This window comes from Ixodes scapularis, unplaced genomic scaffold (genome assembly GCF_016920785.2).
Source record: "Ixodes scapularis isolate PalLabHiFi unplaced genomic scaffold, ASM1692078v2 PGA_scaffold0__279_contigs__length_252992795, whole genome shotgun sequence".
Classification (NCBI taxonomy): domain Eukaryota; kingdom Metazoa; phylum Arthropoda; class Arachnida; order Ixodida; family Ixodidae; genus Ixodes; species Ixodes scapularis.
This window is the reverse complement of record NW_024609835.1, coordinates 96,667,279-96,686,885: the sequence shown is the minus strand read 5'-3', so window position 1 is coordinate 96,686,885 and position 19,607 is coordinate 96,667,279. Positions and strand designations below refer to the sequence as shown.

General features: G+C 43.6%; 1 protein-coding gene across 1 annotated transcript in view; it reads right to left on the bottom strand.

Annotated features, from left to right (window-relative positions):
• LOC120850791 overlaps positions 1–12,325 on the bottom strand; it is a 60,615-nt gene extending 48,290 nt beyond the window's left edge. Inside the window, exon 1 of the mRNA XM_040223462.3 lies at positions 12,189–12,325. The gene's annotated coding sequence lies outside the window, so the exon portion shown is untranslated. The remainder of the gene's footprint in view (positions 1–12,188) is intronic.
• Between the last annotated feature and the right edge of the window lie 7,282 nt (positions 12,326–19,607).

Below are 19,607 nucleotides of genomic sequence, written 5' to 3'. Positions count from 1 at the left end.
AGCCTTTTTGTGGGTTTAGGTGGGACGATACGTTAAATACGTTAAATCCTTCAAGTGGCGTTAAATGTTAATGATTTAGACGGATGTCCCTTAACACAAAACGCCTGCATCTCTATGGTATGGTGCTGTTACAGCATCGGAATTATTTCGTTTTCAAGCTAAGGCCATATATATATATATTAAGGAGTACCGAGTAACGTGATTTTGTAAACGATACGGCAAAAAAGCAACGTAAGTACCTCACTCATAAGTCATTTATAAGTCTGCCGAGTACGTTTCTGCGTTACTAAAAAGGCAACGCATTCTCTCCAAAAAGTAGCAAACGGCACCAAGCGCTGGCTACCGAGTATTCGTTCTCCGTATCTTTTCGTGGAGCTGTTTTTAATTTCGTACAAACCAGCTTACCGTTTTAGTCTTTTTATACGGGTAAAACTTTGGAATAAACACATATCTTAGGGCGGGGCGTCGATTACCGATTAATCGCTACCCTTTAATCGATTAATTAATTGATCAATCGTTTGCGTTGAACTTTAAGCATAGTATATGAAGAGTGCCAGAACTATCCCAATCTTTTTTCTACTTCTTGTTATGTCATTCATGGTGAAAAGTGCAGCCTCATTCGAAACTTGTCGCTGTAGCACCCACAAAAAAGAAAAAAAAATAGAAAAGAAACACGGGCAGACTATCTTAAAAATACTTTTTTACATTATTTTTAGACCTGATGATAACCTTAGATTTTAATCTTAGAGAATGCAAAAGCGTGTTTCTCCGGAATACAGCAGTGCTACCTCCTAAAATACATAAATGTGCACTAGCAGTGAAGCTAGCCATTTTACTTTTTTCCCCGACACAAATATCAATCGATTAACCGGCTAAAGAGATGTATCGTGTTTAAAGCATTAATTGGTTCAGGTTAATCAATCCATTGCCCAGCCCTAATATTTTTTGTTAACCAGAAAGACCGAGCATGCTGGTGAACACAATAAGCGTCATAGCGGGTATTCGCCAGCTCCCATAGCTCTGCCCGTTCGAATCTCAGCGAATAATGTCCAGGGAGCCTTCGTTGCTTGCAGTTGGCAGCAGTAAGCTTGTCATTCTTGGCAGGCGAACCAGGTTCGCTATAACTAGCACACAGAATCCCGGGACACACATATGACGGCCTTTGAATACCTTCTTTTCTAGCTGCTTGCTTTGAAGAAAGAATACAATCGAACCGCTTACCAATAAAATTCTGGCGAAATAAGGTAAGTAAATCATAGAAAATAAAGAGGACAGCCCGTGTCTTACTTCGACAGGAAACGTCGTCACTTCCAAAGAGACAGGTCTGCGAACTTGTATACAGTGTGCTTTCGGAAAGTGTGCTACAATATTTTGGTGGTAGACGTATCTCAGGTATTTATAGAACTGACAATTATTGTCATGCCGAAATAAGTGTTCTGGGTCCCAGCCCGAGGCGGAGCGTGAGTTCGTCTGCTTCTTTTGCTGGGGTTGTGGTGACGTCAGAACTCCGAGCTCTGATTGGCTCTGGTTGAAGGATAGTGGGTAGACCTCAAGGCATGCTTGCTTCGAGGTCTATCCTCTATTCTTCAATCTGAGCCAGTCAGAACACTTCTTTCTGATGTCATTTCAACCCCTGCAAAAGAATCAGACGAATTTGCTCTCCGTATACCTCCTGTGTTCCGGGTAATCATTCATTGGCATCACAGATGCATGGCGGGCGCAACGACGGACGCTTTTCTAGTTCGCATACCTTCTGAACTTACACTGAAGATGAGCTTCAACCATCTGTCACCAATCATCCAGTTTGTCATTGTGAGCTGGCACTTTAAATGATGACGTGCTCAGTGCCATATTGCGAATTTCAGTTTTTATTATTTCTACTATACATCGTTTCACTTTGAGCTTCCGCCGCTACGAGGGGATAGGACCAATCAAACGGCGTCAAAAGCGCGACGCCATGGTGTTCGTCATGTTTCTGTGCGCCTTTTATCATCGCTAAACCAATCATATACACGGAAGACCGGCGACGTACGGTTTTACTGTGCGCGTTTGTTGTCGTGTTTTTATGTACTCGAACATTTGATGAAACGAAGCTTAACCTCGTCTTCTTGTTATAAAATTAAAAAATAATATGCTTGCGCAGAACTTTTCTTTCCCTTCTAGGATTTTACAGATTCAATAAGCAAGCATAAACGTACGTCAGACTTTTTCCTATATATAGTCTCGCGCATCGACAAGGATGTTGCTGGAGGTTAAGGTGGGAGCCAGGGGTGCGGTTATGGTTTCTTTCCAGTGAGCACGTGAGTGGAGACCCGACTAAAGCCCGATTCACATGGTGCAGTTTTACTCGCGATTTCTCAAATGCGGCGGTAAGTACCGCAACTTCCACCCCAGTGTTTTTGTTTTTTTTTACCGCACGAGTTACGTTACGACTGAGAAATCGCAAGTAGAATTGCGCCATGTGAGTCAGGACTAAGCCTTCGATGGAGCGCTAAGAGATTCGGGGATCAGCTCAACCGCCTTCTTTTTCAAATCAGGACCTTTCGAGAACAACAACGAGCGCTGCCGTGCGGACGGTCCGGCCGGCCGGAAGCTGGTCGTCGCTCAGACGGCGTGCTTTTTCCGCTTTCGCCAATGACATCGATCGGGTACAGGGCCCAAGGTGGCCGGTCATTAAACATTGACCGCCTCTTTTGTTCTCTCGCGGGAGAAAAAAAAACAAAAAATAAATAGCGTAAGTAAAAAAGAGAAGTGACACGTCAATGTCATACATCTACAGGTCAATTGTGTCGAACAAACTCCGTTTTGATCTTCTGGGAATTGCATTGCCGTCACCTATTTATAAACCAGAGGGGGAAACGTGCGCGGTGTTCTTTCTCGATTGGGAGCGGACCCTTCCTAATGGACGAGCGAAGTATATCAAGAACCACATAACAATTTTTTTACTAATAATATCGATAACGCTATTCCTCGTAAAAAGGTTTGTTTGCGAGAATGCACGCGACATGTAAAATACCACAAATCAAACTTAAACTAATTAAAAGACGCTGTTATTCTTGGCCAATGTAGGTTTGTTCAAACAAGAATAGCGCACGATGTCAGGAAGAGCCAACTCTTGCCTCTTTGTCAAGTAAGTCACACCTTAAAAAGGCTTTCCAATCATAACATCATGACGAGAATTAGGAGCAAGGACTAACGTTTCTTTCGCTGATGATCCGGTTGACGCATCTCGCTCGCAACGGACAGAAACACACGCTTAACTCACCCCTCGGTTTCTCTTTTTTAATTTTTTTTGTTTTTTATAAATTACGTTGCCTTTAAAGGGATCTAGGTTTAATGACGTAAATCAAGAGTAAACTAGAAAACTACTGCAGTAAACTGCACCGCGCTGAACCCCCGAACTATAATTGAAATTCCGTTTAGCCGATGAGGAGGTCGAGCGGAATAACGCTGTAATGATCACGAAGTACATTCCAAGCTTCCTTAGCATCTACAAAAAAAAAATATATATATATATATAAGAGCACTGTTGTTATTTTTTTTAAATCTTGATTTGGCTATTCCTATTTAGCCGAACGTGCAGCTTTCTTTTTTTTTTTTCCTGTTAAATTTTTAAATTGAATACTTCTAAGTAAGTATACATATACGTGATTTTTGTCCTGGCATTCTGCTTGCAGCCTTAACTATATGCATATTGGCGTAAATCCCGTGGGGGTCAGGGGTGTCCGGAATCCCCTTTCCCCTACCCCAATGTTTGATGAGGGGCACACATTGTGCCATGTTCCCCCCCCTACCCCCAGCCCTACCCGCCCTCCCCCCCCCCCCCCCCCAAAAAAAAAAAAAATATATATATTACAACTCAAGTATTTCCGGTCGGTATCGAAGCAGTAGCGAAACACGAACGCGGGGAAAGCAAGAAGGGGCTCGGCCTATCCTATTCTTCAAAGAATGGCCTAGCAATGCTAGTTGTCTACATAACTTTTTTATGATAGAAATAACAAAGAAGATACAGGCGAGCTGCTGAACTTTTAACATCTTGAAAGCCCGAATATTATCGCGAAAATTATATCCCGCGAATATATTACAATATGATAAAGAATGCATAGCAAACCACTCATATTCTCAAAATTTTCTTGCAGCAAAATGTGCCTCCTTTAGTTAGCTGAGTAGGTGGCGAAAGGACTCTGATATTTAGAGGCTTTCTCCTTAGACGCAAAAGGGTGTCCTCAGGCTGCAAGCATATCGATTGTCCTTCTCTTTTATCGTATTTATTTAGGAGGCGATGTAACTATTTTGTACTGTAACTCTGACAAGGTAGACAAATTCTTCTTCGTCTTCGCTTATTCGAACGTATGACTTTTCTCTCCTTTTCTTCAGAAGCCACACTGTTCGCATGCGCGCGTCTTTAAAACACGCGTAACACGAGGGATAAATGTCTCCTTTTAAATGACAAATAAAAATAAAAACTTAAGCTTTTCGTTTAAGTTATCTCACTATGATAATTATGACATTAAAATCACATCCCCGACTGGTGTACGCGAAACCACCTATACAGTTCATTACTGTTGACTAGAAGGCTATGGCCTGTTTTCGTTTTTTTACATTACGTTTAGTTTTTTTCTTCCAAAGATAAAAAATTTTACTTAAAATAAAAAAAAATTAAAATGTCTGCCATTACAAATCCCCCCCCCCCCCCCTCTCGAAATTTAGATGAATTTATGCCACTGAGTTTTCATCTCGTGAAGCCCTGCAATCGTCCATCTGTCGTGCAGTGTTCACGTCAATTATAGTATACAGCAAATAATTGCACGCTCAGCTACCTTCAGAGCAGTTTGTACTTGCTTTCAACTCATCAAAATAAAGTTATTTAGAACACTACCTTGCAGAAATTAAAAGAAACCAACCTCTGTTTGAGGTTTTTGTCTTGAATCGTTCATTTAAATTAGCTGTGACAAATCGCACATCTCGCTTCATACTTGTCAGCTCTCACCCGCACCTCTAGGTTTAACCACAACAAAAGCGTGGTTACGACGTAAAAACGTGGTCCGTCTGTGCTTGCCTCATAATATATAAATATATTTTACGTTTCAGTGAGCATCGGTTACCGTCACAAAGTTATTTCATCCCGTCACACAAAATCTGTTTCCTTATTTTCTTTTTTTATTCCCAGCGTTTTTTCACTGCGGAATTCCTAGGGATGTGCGAATACTGCTTGGAATCAAATGTAGCGCAGCGTCTTCCACACCTTTAACACTGCAATGAGAGCCGTTAGGACGGGGGTTTTCCTAGCACTGACAAAGCTAGGAAAGAACGACGCACCACTCTTTTATTCGAACCACTATTCGCACATCCCGAGAAATTACAATCAGAGAGTTTTTAGCCCAAAACCCCGAAGATAAAAGTTTTCAAAGTGCCGTCACAAATATTTATTTTTTTTTATTTCACGGTGGCGGATTTCGGCCTTGAGGGTAAACCAGCAAATAAATAAATGAGCACACCAGCCAACAGACACAAACGCAGAAAATAAAACATGACAAAAATAAATAGCAGCGGTCATTCACAACCACGCGCTTCACGGTTCGTTTGCTCTTACTCTTGTTATTTATTTATGCTTTATTTCGTGTTATTGGCGCAGCATCTACCTTTTTATGATGTGTGACGATAAGTAGCTCGCCGGCGTGATCACTCAATCGTGGCTAATACTCTAGCGTTTTTAGGCAGTCGTTGCGAAACGGTTACTTTTTGCCAAGATGACGTCACACCGCCTGTTGTGACATTATTGAAGATAAGCACACAAATTTAAAAAAAAAAAAAAAAACGAAAAACGAGGGAATGTTTACGGCAAGTTAAAGCATGCAACGGTTTTTAACGGAACACCCCGATCTCAAAACTTTGTCCGTATGTCGGTCCGTTCGTCTATCCGTCCGTCTGTGCATTTCCTTCCGAATTTAGTCGGGAAATTGACGTCACGTGACCTATACACCAATTCAGTTTCCCCGCCAAATTTAGCGGAAAAATTGATGTCACGCGACCTGAGGTCACGAGACCTACAGACCAATTCTGTTTTTCCGCTATATTTAGCCGGAAAATTAACGTCACATGGCCTATACACCGATTCCGTTTTCCCGCTAAATGTAGCGGGAAAATTTACGTCGTGTGACCTTCGTACCAAAGCGCAATCTCCCCGTCAAATTTACCGGGGAAATTTATTTTTAGAAAATGTTGGTTCTTCACTTCCCGAAACGACTGTTTAATAATGTCTTCTAAACAAATTTCGATGATCGCTTCTGAAATACTGCATTTCATGCCTAAGAGGACTTTCAAAATACAAAGGTAGCTGTCAATTTACTCTTTTCTTTTTTCTTTTTTTAGGAGGGGGAGGCATTTTCTTAAGTGTTCATATAAAAGATTACATTTCTCTAACTAATTTTATTGCTGTAGTCCGTGACAGCTTTAAGAAACGCAGGGCGTGTCCTATAATTATATGTCCACGTACATCGCTTCCTGATTTGATCTTCGGCACTCTTATCCCCAAATGCCGCGCTCTGATTGGCTGAGGAGCTATAATGAGATGCACGGGACTCACGACGCCCTGCCTTTCTTGAGCTGTCACTGACCATGTAAAGAAAAATGAAGTAGGAAATCGTTCCCGCTATTGAGTGGCCGTGCACGTGCTTTACTGCAGGAAGGACGCGAACCGAATAACCAGCGAGGTACAGAAAAATAAAGAAGTCGTCCGTTCTGTGAGAATGAGCATGATTTCACAAGCAGACTATTACGTGGTAGATTATATAAGTAACCATGTTTTTTTTTGTTTATTTGCAAACGACAAAATGCGGTCATCAAAAAGTGAACTCTTTCAACATAATTGTTCGGACTCTCCTATTTTTTTTCTTCCGTAGTGACCCATTTAGTGCACTATTAAAATTTCTAGCCAAGTTATAGCTTCCTCCTTTCAGGTTAACATCGATCTAGAATCAATCTTCCCTCACCCTCCACCTAGATTTCGCAGATTTCGACGGAATCGGGCGTCAACCACGCTCTATTTGAAACGTTGACCCCGCCCGCTACGCCAACGGCGGATCTGCCCGTCAAGACGGCGCCCCGAATACCAGATCGCGTCCGGGGTCGCCCTGATTGATATATCTTCGCTAAGATATAAAGCATACACGCCTGACCCCCCCTGAGGCCGGCACGCGGGACTCGCCGTGACCGAGCGCTACTCTCCCCCGCTTCTTTCCGAGCCAATGACTTGGAACCGGGGTCGGTGCACCCTGCCGCCCTCTCCAAACAAGAACAGAAACGCGAGATGTCACACAGAGAGAGAAAAAATCGCGAAAAGTTGAAGGGAGGGCATATTTTTTCCGCTTCCTCGCCTTCCCAGTGAAAAAATTTTGAACATAAAAAAATGATAAGAAAACGGCAGGAGGGGATTGCAGGTAGCGGTGCAGACGGAACTGATTCGGTGTCAAAGTCCTTAAAAATTGCGAGGTTTCGAGTCAAACTCGTTATACAGTCAAATGAAAGTCGTAAATGTGCGACGCGGATGGTCTGAATCCGGAGTGACAAGCTGCTGTTCATAGAAAGATACGGAAGTATGGAGGCGAGTTGGTTAACCTTACCCCATCACCTAACTCTATAACCCATCCCGCGGGGGTATATGGCATCTGCTAAGACAGTGGTTCTCAAACATCGATGTTTAGCGTACGCCTTGGAGATAGGGGGAGATGGTGGAGGACCCCGTTCAGGGTGATGGGAATAGAAATGTATACGTTAATCATAATAATAATTGATAAATGAATATAACGATTTGCTAATATAAAGTAGACTTATCTCATTGACATACAGTCGAGAGAACTCACCCGAAAATTGGAAAGTTTCTTCTCAATGTGAAAAAAGAGAACTTTTATTGCTGGGCTTGACCGATGAGACAGGGCTCCGCGGGCCCCCATTTGAGAACCACTGCGCTAAGACACTCACGGGCGCTAATTGTTTTTTTTTTTCTCTTTAAATAAATACTTTTTTTTTACCAAAAACAAGACGAGTTGGTCAGAAAACATCATAGCGCTGTGCTGTCAGTTCCTTTATTTCTTAGTATCTCATGGTTCACATTATGATGCTGTCTATATCTCTACGCTAAAAAAAAGGAATACGGTTACAATTTTCAGGGCAATTTGGGTGTTTATTAATGTGGAGTCAAGTTAGGTGAAAAAAACCTGACGTGTTGAGACAAAAGTGCGAGCACTCGCCGATCTTGACTTTGGACCATTACGAACCTTTCGTAAAATCCGGTTGGGGTCGAGAGTGAAAACATGCATCGTCAAGACAACGAATAAATTGAGTGTTTCTGGTTGTGCTCTTTTTGAAGAAAATAATAGAAGGTCGAATTAAAAAAAGCCATCGGAAAAAAGTGCGACGTCACCGTCAGAGCTAGGACGTGCGTTTATTCGCCTTTGCGTAGAGACGTTTCCAAGTACGTCCTCTGGGCGCCGGCATCTTGTTGCTGGTGTGGAACGGGAGCGAAAACCAATTAAAATAATTTATTAATTTATCAATTGTTGAAATTATTACCTTTTTACGTGCCTGAAATGTATTAGGCGTTGACCGAGTTGTTCGAGAAAAGAATATATGTTGGCAAAACATGTCATTAATTTAAGTCATTCTGGAAGATTGCAGAGTAACTTTAGAGATGCAAGAAGCAAACATGTCTGAAAGGGCCAAAGGCATAACCATATTACATAAAGACGTGGAAAGAGCTTCTGACATAGTTGAAACCGAAGAAATAAGTCTGACAAACCTAATAAATTTAAGCTAAAACCCCAGGTGATAAAAATCGTGTTATAAAAAAGAAGGCGAGTGTTCCAGCCCGGGCCGTTTTATAAAACGCAATATTTTTAATTAAAAAAAAAACAAAAAAAAAACACGGTGTAAATGTTTCGGGAGGTGGGTATGCGCTAGGTATTAAAACAAGAACATTTTCGTAAGTTGCAACACGGGTGTCACTCAAACAGATAAGCAAACTTCAGGTGCCAATCAAATATAAAAAAAAAAAAAGGAATCAGGAGTCATGTATTGTAGCCTGACTTCTAAAAATGAGAAACCAGTTAGTCAGCGAGCCGCTAGCATCAGCTTGCATCAATTAACAGAAAAACTCAGTTTTGAATAGAAGTGCTGATACGACGTGTTAGGCAGTGGCCCAGTTCGTTTCTCAGCGAGCTGCATAACTTCCGCAAAATGTTTGTAGTTCAATGAAAAAAAAAAATTCATCAATAAAAAAGTTTACTGTTTTTTAACAGTTCGACTAAAGACCGGACTATTAAATGAAGGACCAAAGGGTCTTGTGTCGCTAGGAACTTGAAGACGAAGAAATGTGTCGTCTTAAGTGGCCCCAATATAAAGCACGTCGTTGCAGGCGTTTCCAGGGCCTCTTCGTGGTACTCATTGCGAGTCACACGAAGGCTGAAATAATTGCAGCTGGAGTCAGGCTGGGGAATAAAAATCAACATGGTTTAAATCATTATATAAATCATGATTTAAATCGTGATTTAATAGACCCCTTCCGAAATTCAGTCTGGCCACTTTGATCACTATCATCATCTGTGGAACGGCATCTGTGCCATACCAATGGCGGCCTTCTAGTGACTGATAAAGCAAGACGTTGAAGAAGCTCCGAAGCGGATCTTGGGAGGCCTGCATATTCGGGGGGTCTGTACGACGCGACGTAGGAATGGAACACAAGAGCTACGTAAGCGTTTATTTCTAATAACTCAGATCCAGTCAATCTGTGGGCGGCACACAATCGGCTTTAAAGCACTTTGGTGTATAAAATTTTCTCGAGGCATCTGAGTGGGTTGGAGCTTAATTCTGAATGCAGGTTCTTGGTCACCATCGAACTGAAAGTGATTGAGAAAGAACTCACACTGAACAATTCCTCGCGTGCCGTTGACTTGCGATTGTGACGGTGCCGATACAAGTTCATTTCCGCCATTGATATGGCAAAACCTAAACTGCTTTACACACCACCAGATGGCACTGAATTTTGGGAAGGGTCTATTCAGACCAGTTTTACTGGACTTAAATCGAACCTTTATTCCCACAAAAATAATTCAGAAAAAAGGTTTCTAGTTATTGTTTGTCTATCCTTTGATGCTCTCTATTAGCATTTGTTTCGTGCTAAAATAAAAATAAAAAAAAATTATCAAGCAACCAAGATTTGTATCACGATAAACGCGAGAAAACAAGTATTGTTCCTCTAAGCAAATCTGATGGTTGAGCTTTCTTTCTTCCTTCCAATTCCTTCGCCAGTTAGTTAACGATCTATGGCACGCAAATCAGAGCGGAAAAAGCTAACGAAAACAAATCAAGCTGTTTGGGTTCTAGTTTTGCGAGGGTTCATTAATATAAATTATGTCATTAATGTGTACTTTAAATTCACAGTAATTCTTTCTTCTGAATTGTTATCAGTGATCGGATGGATCGATCAATCAATCTTCCGTGTTTAAAGAGTCACTAGTTTCAAGCTGCAGTGATTTAGATAATATGACTCTGAATTAAATAAATAAATCCGAATTAAATCATAAAAACCTAATCTATTTTATTACAAAAGAATTTTTTTTCTCACCCTGGCAGGACTAGCACTTCACAAGGCGTCTAACACTGTGGAAACTGCAAAGATTTTTATTTTTGTATTTCTAAGGAGAATACGCGAAGCCTTTAATTAATCCCATGTCTCCAGGTTCCGAAATGTCTTCTACTTAAAGGGACCATAAAATAAAATTTCAGCTGAATTAAATTTGGAATTTACTAATCGCATATCGTTTGGTGCGCGAAAAAAAAAAAAAAAAAAAAACTAGTACACGCGAGCGTAGAAAGCCTAAAGCCGGTTTTTCGATACGAAAGTTTGAAAATATAGCGGACTATTTCGTACCTCCTTTCCTTCGAAAGTTGAGCGCTTTTTTACTATGATGCGTCCGCGGTGCCCAAACACGTCAGCCGACCCCAGCTCACGCATTAGACATAAGCAGTGCGTCACTCGGACGTATGCGATCAACTCGTCGACGAATATTTGAACCCGCGTTCGTGGCCAATGAGTGCCTTGACGGCGATTATCACCACTTGAGAATGACAAGTTCCATGGTGTGCTTAAAGAGCTCGGTGGAAGCATGGAGTCATCGCCTCCGGTTCCCAAGCACGGCACGACAACCTGATTTCTCATTTCGTTTTTGAAAGCTAAGGAGGAAGGCGTTGAAGAATAATTTCATGGTCCTTTTAATGAATGGCGGAAAGCGATTGTGTGGCACTTCAAAGTTTAAGATGGAGCGAGAGTTGGAGATTAAGAGTGATTTTGGTATATTCTGCAGCACCCTAATGTGTCAAAGAACCGAGAAAAATAAAGATATAAGGAGCGTTTGAAACAGATCAGCTTGCTAATTAGATATTTGATCATCTGGTGTCTAACAGCATGTCGCGGTCTTGTAACAGCCTGGCCGGCGCTGTATTCCTCGTGTTCCCGCTCCCTTCTTGAAATGTGTGATATGTTTAGTGAAAACTGCCAAACTGTTTCTAGCAAAAATATAATAAGGAACTATTTTTTTTTGCGTATGGCAAAAGTGTCACTTGAAGCGTAGTTTAATATTTGTTATATCAGTTATACCGTAGAAGCCGTTAGACTACATGATTATCTATTCATTCCAGTTTAAAATTCGCTACTGAGGAATAAAAACACGAAGCCAGATGAGCATGGGAGAAAGAAATCAGTAAATAAAAAGAACTTCCTCACGTTTTAGGCGTGGTTACTTTTTTGTCGACAATAACAACGCAAAAAACCTTTTCTCCCTAGTCCCAATTCTCGCTTTGTCCGCCGACGTCGTCAAAGCAGGAACGATCAATCAACCAGCTGCGTCGTCAATCTAGTTGGCGCTTTGCATTACCAGGCAGACTTCGACGACCCTAGCTCTACCAGGCATGCCTGAACCTGAGACAGGGGAAAAAAAAAGACGCGTAAAAATGAGGGCCAACGCGCAACGCGTTCTGAGACGACGTGCTTCCTTTTACACATCTTCCGTTTTCTTCCCTGTCTCGGGTAAAGTTATGCCCAAGTTTTTCCCCTTACTCTTCTTACTAGTTCTACGTGGATGACGTTTCCCTCAAAGACCGTCGCTACGCGCGAAGTGCTCGAGAGAACTCACCGATCAGTCGACGTCCGGTGCGAAGTGTTGGCGACGGGCGGCCGATTCTGGACACATGCTCCGTGTCGGACGGCCCAAAGACGACCACGGCGACGGAATACCTGAGAGCGAGCACCGTCACCGGTGGTGGTACCGGGGCCCCCCCGTCCGTGCACGGTCGATATCGTCCGGGCAACAGAGGGCGCTGTAACAGCACCCCCCGGAAACTAGGGAGTCTAGACTTAAGAGAGGGAGCGACTCGAACCACGGGTAAAGTTTGCAATTTAATGGCGGACACGTCGCGTGCAAGTCGGGCTGCTAACACGCGTGCGTGCGTCGCCGCTTAGTGAGACAGATAGTGGGTGGAGAGGCTTAGGAAAGCCACGGGGACGCCTCCTGCTCGCAGCTTGTATTGGAAAAGCGATCCATGAACCACGTGACCCTGATCGTACGCTTGGAAACACTCTCAGATCTAGGCGGACTGCCGGAGACAACCGGGGGTGGACGGTCGCCTCTGGCACGGGTCTGTTGACCTAGACGTGCGACACGCCAGCGAGCGCATGTGTCACCCAAATTGTTGCGTTAGGGCCCGCGATACACGCCACACATCACGGAGTGTCAAGGCTGACGCGAGGAAACTGGGTTTATGGGGCATTAAACTTAACCGGATCCGGTCTAGTCGGGTCAACGATGGCTGGTTGGATGCCTATTTTAGGAAGTTATTCAGAGTACTCAGGTGAGCTCTGGCTGTACCAGGAATAAATAATCGTGGCCTCGCGAAGCTGTCGGTTTAATCTCGACGAAGTAGGGCGGCTGGTTTTGTGACAAGAATACACGGGAGCAACAAGAAAGTACGTCGACATGGTCTACCCCAACGGTAGACCCTGTCGACGTACCAAACGACTCACAAATTCCGGAGTTGGTATTGTCAGAAAGTGGTATATTTAATTTACTCTTGACTATAAACGATAAAAGCATCCTGGCTAGACAATATCCCCAACACATTTCGGAGACGATATGCAGAGTGGGCTTCGCGGTATTCATACTTAATTTTTCAAGCGTCCCTTCTTCAGAGCAAGTTACCAAAAGACTGGCTATGTGGGAAAATTGTGCCCATTTACGTGTCCGGAAACAAGATGGACCTTCAAAATTATCGCCCGATATCCTTAACAACGACATGCTGCAAAGTTTTAGAGCACATAATTTCTAAACATATAAATAAATACTTAGAGGAAAATAACTTACTGTATGAACACCAACACGGGTTTCGGCAGGGTCTTTCGACCCTGCCGAAACCGTGCTAGAGCGCACACATGAGTTTGCATCCGCAATAAACGAACAAAGTCAGGTTTACGTAATATTTATGGATTACTCCAAAGTATTTAACGGGTACCCCATGACAAATTAGTACACAAATTATACTTATTGCGATTAAATCAGGTTTGATATCTGGGATACATTCTTATTTAGAAGGAAGAATGCAGTATGTTAGCTTTAATAAAGTTTGCTCTCCCCCGTTAGCAGTTTATTCAGGAGTACCCCAGGGGTCAGTGTTACGGCCACTTTTATTCTTAATTTATATAAATGATATAGCAATAAATTTCCCTCCCTCTGTTTAAGTTAAATTGTTCGCAGATGATTGTATGGTGCTTTCAAAAGTGGATACACTTCAGGACCAGGAAATTCTCAACCAGTCCCTGGAAGAAATCTTGTGGAGTGAGAAATGGGGTATGGTAATTAACTTTGATGGAACTGTCTCTTGCTGTATTACAAATAAAAAAAGGTCTTAGCCTTCCGCTATTCTATAGGCGGCACTGAACTTAGTAAAGTAGAAGAATTTAGGTATTTAGAAGTTATTTTAGCTAATACCCTGCACTAGAATCGTCATGTGAATTACATATGCGCCAAGGCTTATCAGAAGTTAGGCTTTCTTAGAAGGCATCTTAGACATGCAAATAGAGATTTAGATTAACTGCATATAAACGTTATGTACGTCCAATTTTAGAATACGCGTGGTGCGTATGGGACCCATACAGGAAGTAGCAGGTTGCGCAAATTGAACGGATACAGAATATGGCACTTCGGTTTGTTTTTTCTGAGTATAGACCCTTTCAGGCAACATTTCATGGGCGCCGCCATCTTGACGTCACGTGACCCTGCCGCCATAGCCGCCCTTCAGTTTCTCGCCGTTCCTCCGCGTTGTGTGCTGCACCGGCAACTACCGAAGCTTTGTTTTCGCATTCTTTTACGTTACACGTTGAAATAGTGTGTTTTCTTTAGGTCTTTTCGATATTCCAGGGTTTCATCTAATCATTTGATATCTATATTTCAAGATAGTTCTTGTATTTTCTTATTTATGAAATGGAATCGGACAGTGAATGCATCGACGGTACAAGATTATGAAACTTCAATGACCATGTAAGTTCATCCCATTCTAACGTTTTTCTCGCTAATAAAGAGCAGTCAACACCATTGCGACATATGCAAATTTCAACTGACGCAGTAAGGCTATCGCAGTCGTGCTTCTCGCTGCATGTGCGCGCTCGTTTCTGTAAAGCCGACCCGCATGCAAGCGATTTAGCGTGCGACGAGACGAGCGACGGCGACAGCCACGAGAGTCAGCGACGAAGATTTCTCACTGTCACCTGTTGGATCGTCCGGTTTTTTGGGTTTCTAGAAAACGTCGCTCACCGTCTTGGTCGCTTGCTCTTGTCGCTTCCATGCGGTTTGCCTCGTCGCGCGACTGCCCGAGCGACAGCGACGCGGGTCACCGTCGCTTGTCTCGTTGCTCGCCGAATCGCTTGCATGCGGTTTATATTTAATATCGAGGCTCCAATGGTTCAATGGTGTGTGCATCGAAATTAATTGAGTATAAACCGCATGTAAGCGATTTGGTGAGCAACCAGATAAGCGACGGCAACCCGCTTCGCTGTCGCTCAGTCAGTCGCGCCACGAGGCAAACCGCATGGAAGCGACGGAGCAAGCGACCAAGACAGTAAGCGACGTTTTCTAGAAATCCCAAAACCGTGCGATGCGACGGGCGGAAGTGAGAAATCTCCGTCGCTCGTCTCGTCGCACGCTAAACCGCTTACATGCGGGTCGGCTTTAAGGAAACGAGCGCGCACATGCAGTAAGAAGCACGACTGTGATAGCCTTACTGCGTCAGTTGAAATTTACATATGCCGCAATAGTGCTGACTCCCCTTTATTGGTGACAAAAACGTAAGAATGGTATGAAGTTTCATAATCTTGTATCGTCGACCCATTCGCTGTCCGATTCCATTCCATAAATAAGAAAATACAAGAGCTATGTCGAAATATAAATATCATATGATTACATGAAAGTCTTAAATATCGAAAAGACCCAAAGAAAATACAAGATTTCAACGCGCAACGTAAAAGAACACGAAAACGAAGCTCCGGTAGTGGCCTGTGCAGCACACAACGCGGAGGAACGGCCAGAAACTGAAGGTCGGCTATGGCGGCCCCGAAAGCGCGCGAAGGGCGCGCCGACTGGTGGCAGTTCGAGTAGTCAGTTACGGCAATGAGAAATGAAGTGCGGTTTGACTGTTTAGAGAAAAGAAGGAAAGTGAGTAGATTAAAGGAATTATATGCTGTGGCTAATGGCTTGACAACGTTTAATCCTGAACTGTACATTTTACCTTCCTCATCACGCTCCAAAAGAACGAGCAATACTAAAGCAATTGCACCCTACCAGTACAGGAACGATGTCTTTAAATACTCTTTCTTTTGTTGAACTAGTATTGAGAGGAACACACTGCCAAAGCAAGTTGTCAATTGTTGTAGTCCTGAATTATTTGAAGCACAGCTTAATGAATTGTTTAGTTAAGTTTTGCATGTGGAAATGTATATCTTGAGCATGCGTGGGTAGCTAGAACCTACCTGCGTTCGCTTCACACGGTGAGTGCATGATTGATTTCCTTATTTTCTGTGTGTTGTGTTTTTTCACTCCTGTGTAGACCAACAGGTCTACAGTATTTCAAATAAATAAATAAAAGAACAGGACGATACATCTTTCTTGCCGGTAAAATAATTGTGTGTATGTTTAGTCAGCCTCAGCGGGCGTATGGTGTCTCAGCTGTAGATGAGAAATTTAGACAGTGCAGTCTTTAACGTGCATCACGCAGTACTGACGACCGCACACCGGTACGATACTCATTCAGGTCGAAACGGGCAGGGGTGAGGATTGAACCCAGTATCCCTCGATTCTGCAGTGCGCGCTTTCGCTCCATGCGATCCAAGGTGCGGTGCATTAACACACTCGGCCACTGCCCCCTTTTCCAAATGGTAGCGTAAGCATATATTTAGAGCCCTGCCTGTCCGCAGATATCTGCAGTAAACTAGCGGGTACAGATAAAAATGAATCAATTTGGCGAGTTGCGGATCGGATGAGGATATCCGCGGGTCCTGATCTACATTTTTGCCGAGGCGGCCCATAAGCATGTGCAACCGCACAGTGTAGAGTGTATAAGTGAGGAATATTATGAAGCGCATCTTCGAATGTTTTGCGTGAGCAAACTACTCCATCGGACAAAAGGTGCCAATCGAGGAGAAATTTGTTTTAGAGTGCGGCTCTAATGGCGCGTTCACACTGGAAGCGGATCCGCGTTCGCGAAGCGGATCCGCGCGTTCTCAACCGCAAAGCGGCTGGGATCGAGCGGTTGGAGCGCGTTTTTGCCAACCGCTTCGGGACCGATTTCTCCCAACCGCCTTCACGAACCGCAAAGCGGCAACCAATCACAACGCGACGCTGACGTGACGTCAGTGACTTTCAAAACAAGATGGCACCTGTCGCTGGTGAGGCGTCCAAGGCGCTGTAGTCCTAGCGCTGTAGTCTTAGCTTTCGACAAATCAACGGAGAAACTTGATGTTCACGTCCGTCACTTGTATCCGCCGCGAAAAGAATTGACTCGTAACTTTAACGGGCTTCGCACCGGTGATTTGGTTCGGGTAAGAGTTTGTTTATTATTCCGGGTGCCACAGCCCAAGCTCGCTGCCTTGTTAATCTCTGCCCGTAGAACGTCGGAACCCGCTCCTGATCGACCAATATGTCAACATTTCTACCCACTAGGATAGTCGCGTGAACTACTGAAAGCTTTCGACATGTGCATGACCACCACGAAGGCCGATAGAGACGTCGTGAGCTTGATTGCGTATAGCCAACGCACTACCGCGGAGGGGGCAGGGTACCTGTGCTAGCTCGACCTGTAACGTTTACTACTAATAAAATAAATAAAGGGAACCTACTCAAGGAATAAAGTGTACGTAGCAGACAATGCAGAAGTAATCCATACGTCGTTTATTTGAGCTTAATGTCAAACAAACAGTAGACTCTATCGACGAGCGAGTGACGAGAGGAGAGTCCGCCACCAACGAAGGCACGACCGGCTAGCACCGAACAGATTCCCCCGCACCACGGTCCACCCCACCGCTCACAACTTCGAAAATGATAAGAGCGAAACACAACGAGGGGGGAAACTGGCCCTCTATCCCGAAAACAAGGTCAGCTATTCATGCGGGAAGGGTCTACTTCGAAGGAAAGGTCGGGGGCATCCTGTTGTCAGCAAGGCGCGCCTAGCTGGGCTTTGCTTGTGGGCGAAGTCGAGGTGCCAATCACAGGCGAGTTTGGCGGGTCCTAGCTTTTTTTTTTTTTTTTTCGCTGCCTGAACTCGTGATGCGCGCGAACATCCCGGAGAAAAATATTCCGAGTGCCAAAATAACAAAACTTTGTCTTTGGATCTTGAATTAAAGTAGATTTTGGATTGTAAAACAGGGTTGCCAAACGCAAGTCTCAAAAGATTACGCGTGATCGCCGAGAAACCGCCAACCGCCTTTCGGTGTGTCTGAACGGGGTCGCTCGCGAACCGCATCCGCGACCGCTTCGCGAACGCGGATCCGCTTCCAGTGTGAATGCGCCATTAGGGCGCCCGTTTCCGGCTTGAGCGGCGTCGGCGTCGTCGTCGGCGTAACTGCGCGGTGCTTTATGGGTAAATTTCTCCGCTAAACTTAGAGGAACATTTTCTGCGCTAAATCTAGCGGAAAAATTTCCCCGCTAAATTTAGCGGGAAATTTTCCCCTAAATGGAAGGCGAGAAAGAGACTAGGAGGGGCATGGCCTCCTCTCCGTACTTTCCCCTCCTCCTCAAGAGCTGCGCTCTAATTCGGCGTTACAGAAAGTTGCAAACGGCTTTCATCTTTATTTTACACGGAGAAAGGTTTGATTTTAACCAAGGGTCGCTGTTCCATTCCGCCAAAAATGTTGTTTCTAGAAGGAGTAAAGAATGCGGGGGCATCAGTCGTCCCAGGAATGCGTGTTCTTGTTTGGCAGGGAAAGAGCGGAAGACGTTCTTTAGGCAAAGAAAACCCAAAACGTAGAAGAGAGAGTAGAAGAAGCCTGTAAGTAGCTTCTTCGCCTACAAGTATATACTGTGGAGACTGAAATCGATCCTCTGGATGGTAGAACTTGCGCCAGCACCGAGTTTCCGCACTTTATTCTTGTAGCACAGTTCGTGCATGCCATCCCAGCACCAAGTGCATCAACGGAGGCGACTTCTCATTCGCCGGTGTTAATTTAAGAGATGCGTTTCCTCTAACAGCAACCTCAACAAGTGAAACGTTTCGTGTGTGTGACTTTTTTTTTCTCCACAGTTGGCGCTGTGTTGTCTTTAGGTATATGGTTCCGAGCATGCAGTTGAGGGTTAGTATTTAAAACTGAAACCGATAAGGGATGTTGCCATTTTTGAATATCGTGATATTTTCCCAGTGATGTACTCGCTCCTTACCACATATATAGACGAGTACTGTGCTGTGGGGAGTGAGCACGTTCGCTGTCCCACTTTTTTATTGTTTGGCCCAAATAAAATGACACAATATAATTAGTCTCTAATTTTTTCAATTTTCATATTAACAAAAAAGGTGTCTGCTTAAAGGAAATTTTACAAAGCGAAAAAAAATTGAAATGTCCTTTTTTTATATATACATCTTCTGGACAGTTTGTCAGTGGCACGGACTCCCAAGACGATCTCATAATTGCGATCATCTTTCGAGCGATGCGAAGTGTCTCTGAAAGGATGATCGCTTATTTTATAAATACGATAAAACAGAATACGATAAAATGGCTTTCACTGTATTCTGACATAACGGGTTCATTGTACAGACGTAAGCAGACGGCTTATAGTATATCATGCCGATTTTTTTTTTTTTTTCATGCTTGATTTCGTGATGCAAAACGAATGCGCGGATTGGGCATGGGATGTGTTTTCAACTTTTGCGGAGGTGGTTCGGATATGGATACAAAATCTTCGGATTCTGATCGGATGCGGATGATCAAACTGTTATCCGCGCAGGGCTTTACTGATCGGCTGTTTATAAGTCAAGAAAATATAATTTGGTTATGCAACTGGACAATAGCGATTATCAAG